Raw genomic sequence first — 3,670 nt, forward strand, 5'->3', positions numbered from 1 at the left:
TTGTGCACCTTCGCCGCGGGTGCGCACCATGGCGTGCACGAAGTCGGAGCCCGGTTTGCCCCGGGTGCGCACCTCGCGTGCACCTTCGGCGGGGTTGCGCGCCCTGGTGGGCACCATGGTGCGCACCAAGGAGCGCTCCGAAGTGTGCTCCAGGTGCGGCGTGCACGAAGTCGGAGCCCGGTTTGCCCCGAGTGCGCACCTCGCGTGCACCTTCGGCGGGGTTGCGCGCCCTGGTGGGCACCATGGTGCGCACCAAGGAGCGCTCCGAAGTGTGCTCCAAGGTGCGGCGTGCACGAAGTCGGAGCCCGGTTTGCCCCGGGTGCGCACCTCGCGTGCACCTTCGCCGCGGTGGGCACCATGGCGTGCACGAAGTCGGAGGCCCGGTTTGCCCCGGGTGCGCACCTCGCGTGCACCTTCGCCGGGGTGGGCACCTCGGCTGGGTTGCGCGCCCTGGTGCGCACCAAGGAGCGCTCCGAAGTGTGCTCCAAGGTGCGGCGTGCACGAAGTCGGAGCCCGGTTTGCCCCGGGTGCGCACCTCGCGTGCACCTTCGCCAGGGTGGGCACCTCGGTGCGCACACCTTCTCAATGTTTTCTTGCCTTTTCTGGAAATTGGTGAAGGCAGCGCATCAAAGGTGCGCACCTCGGTGTGCTCCGAGGGTGCGAACCCGAGAGCGCTCCGAGAGGTGCCCACGAAGTCGAAAGTCGGGTTAATTGCATTGTTTTCCCCGGGTGCGCTCCGAGGTGCGCAACATCGGCGCGCACCAAGGAGGGCTCCGAAGTGTGCTCCAAGGTGCGCACGATGGCGTGCACCTCTGGTGCGCACGATTCGGAGCTCGGTTTGACCGGGAGTGCGCACACCTTGGCTGGGTTGCGCACCTTTTGTGCGCTCCAAGGGTGCGCACGAAGTCGGAGCTCGGTTTGCCCCGGTGGTGCGCACCTTCGCCAGGGTGCGCACCTTGATGCGCACGCCTTGGCTGGGCTGCGCACCTTGGTGGGCGCCATGGTGCGCACACTTTACGTGCGCTCCAAGGTGCGCACGAAGTCGGAGCTCGGTTTGCCCCGGGTGCGCACCTTGGTGGGCGCCATGGTGCACTCCGAGGTGCCCAAGATTGGTGCGCACCAAGGAGCGCTCCGAAGTGCGCTCCAAGGTGCGCGCGAAGTCGAAAGTTGGGTTAATTGTCCGGTTTGCCTCGGGTGCGCACCTTGCGTGCACCTTCGCCAGGGTGGGCGCCTTGGTGCGCACACCTTGGCTGGGCTGCGCACACCTTGGCACCCGCGTTTCCTTCATTTTAAATTTTTTTTTTTTACAATCTCTCAAGTGGGAAATTCTATAATCTCAACTTTTTTTGCCTTTTCAGGTAACTTTTGAATGGAGCGCATCATTGGTGCGCTCCCGAAGTGTGCTCCAAAGCTCTCTCCAGCTGCGTGCACCTGCCCCGGCCGCGCACCCGGCCCCGCCCAGCTTCGCTCACCTGTCTCGGGCGTCTGGTGCGGAACCTTAGAGTAAGAAACATCACCGTGCACCTTGGCCAACTGTGCGCGACTCGACCGAGCGCGCAACTGGCCGAGGTGCACACCGATTTCACCTGGGTGCGCGCGCAGCACCTCGGGCGCACCGGGGTGCGCGCACAACGCCCGGTTGCACCGTGGCCTGTGTGCTCGGGGCGCCTCGGGTGCGCGCTCGGTGTCGCCCCCTGCGCGCGCGGTAGTGCGGGCAGCGGCACCCCGGCCCGGCCCTGGCCCCGACGAGAACGCAAACGGGCAAAAGGTTTATTCAAATAGCATTGCGACGCCCGGCGAAAAACTAAAAAAGGGTGCAACACCGGGACTTCCCGGGAGGTCACCCATCCCAGTACTACTCCGGCCCAAGCCGCGCTTAACTGCGGAGTTCTGATGGGATCCGGTGCACTAACGCTGGTATGATCGCACCCGTTATGAGCTTGTCGCAGTGTGTACTTAGCAAACCGCGACCCACGTGCGAATCCACCCCGGCCACCCACCCCCGTCGAGGTGCACACCCTCCCTCGCGAAGTGCGCCCCGTTCGCCAAGTGTGAGCCCTGCCCGGGTGCGCGCACCTTGCTAGGGCGTCGGGTGTGCACCCGGCCCGGCCTACGTGCGTGCACCTGGAGGGGGCGTCGTGTGCGTGCAGTGTCCCGTCTGCAACGCGGTGCCCACACACCACCTCGAGGCGCAACGACCTGCGCTCACATGTGGGCCGAGTGCACCTTGGTGCATGTTCGGGGCGCCTCGGGTGCACGCTCGATCTTGCCCCGGTGGCACCAAGGCGCTCGGTTTGCCCCGGGTGCGCACTTGGTGCAAGGTGGGCACCCAAAATAGGGATCAAGCACCAAAACACAAGTTTCGGGATGCAAAAATGGGACCCAAGGACCACAAATGCGTTCCAAGACCCATGATGGGTCCACGAGAACAAAAATGTGTTCCGAGACTTAATAAACAAATATTGGGTTTTAGGAGAAGAAACATGCTCTGATGCCCAAAACGAGAATCGACCCCGAAAAGGCCACAGGCCAAAAGTGGGATGCGAGACAAAAAAAAATGGGACCCGAGGACCAAAATTGGGTTCCCAGGTCGAAGACAGGGCAACCGGACAAGAAACGACCTCTAAGGCTCGAAATGAGTCCCGGCGACTAAAACTTGACAAGAAGCACCCATCAGGCACCCAACTCGACACCCATGGGATGCCGACCCACCCGGGCTTCCACCTAGCACACCTTGGCACCCACCCACCCTCGCACCCAACCTCGCACCCAACTTAGCACCTTTGAACCCACATTGGCACTCACCCTGACCCTGGCACCTTGGAACCCACATTGGCACTCACCTTGACCCTGGCACCCACCTTTGCACTCACCTTGGGACCCACCCTGGCTCCCACCTCGGCACCCACCCCAGACACCCCACCTTGGTTCCTTGGCACCCACCTTGGATCCTTGGCACCCACCCCGACACCCACCTTGGCACGCAACTTGGCTACTTGCCACCCATCTTGGCTCCTTGACGCCCACCCCGACAACCACCCCGTGACCTACCCTGGCTAGGGTTGGTGCACACCCACCCTGGTGCCCACCTTGGCACCCACCCTATGACCCACCTTGGCACGCACCTTAGTACCCACCCCGTTACCCACCCTAGGACCCACCCCGTGACCCACCTTGGCCAGGGTGGGTGCCTTGGTGCCACAACTTGCCTGGGCTGCACACCAGGGCGGGCTCAAGATGGCACCCGCGTTCCGTTTTTTTCACTATCTTTCAAAACGGAAATTTTAAAATCTCATTTTTTTCTTTTTTTTGCCTTTTCTGGAAATTAGTGAAGGCAGCGCATCAAAGGTGCGCAATGCTGGTGCGAACCCGGGAGCGCTCCGATGTGTGCTCCAAGGTGCGGCGTGCACGAAGTCCGAGCTCCGGTTTGCCCCGGGTGCGCACCTCGCGTGCACCTTCGCCGGGGTGAGCACCTTGGCTGGGTTGCGCGCCCTGGTGCGTACCAAGGAGCGCTCTGAAGTGTGCTCCAAGGTGCGGCGTGCACGAAGTCGGAGCCCCGGTTTGCCCCGGGTGTGCACCTCGGGTGCGCACCTCGCGTGCACCTTCGCTGCGGTGGGCACCTTGGCTGGGTTGCGCGCCTTGGTGGGCACCATGCAGTGCACGAAGTCGG

At 63.1% G+C, this 3,670-nt stretch overlaps 1 non-coding gene across 1 annotated transcript; it reads right to left on the reverse strand.

The window, feature by feature from the left end:
- Positions 1-1,811: 1,811 nt before the first annotated feature.
- Positions 1,812-1,931, reverse strand: LOC131864702 (5S ribosomal RNA). The gene has a single exon (XR_009363466.1). It is a non-coding gene; the product is annotated as a 5S ribosomal RNA (ribosomal RNA).
- Positions 1,932-3,670: the final 1,739 nt, after the last annotated feature.

Source organism: Cryptomeria japonica, unplaced genomic scaffold, assembly GCF_030272615.1.
Source record: "Cryptomeria japonica unplaced genomic scaffold, Sugi_1.0 HiC_scaffold_90, whole genome shotgun sequence".
NCBI lineage: Eukaryota > Viridiplantae > Streptophyta > Pinopsida > Cupressales > Cupressaceae > Cryptomeria > Cryptomeria japonica.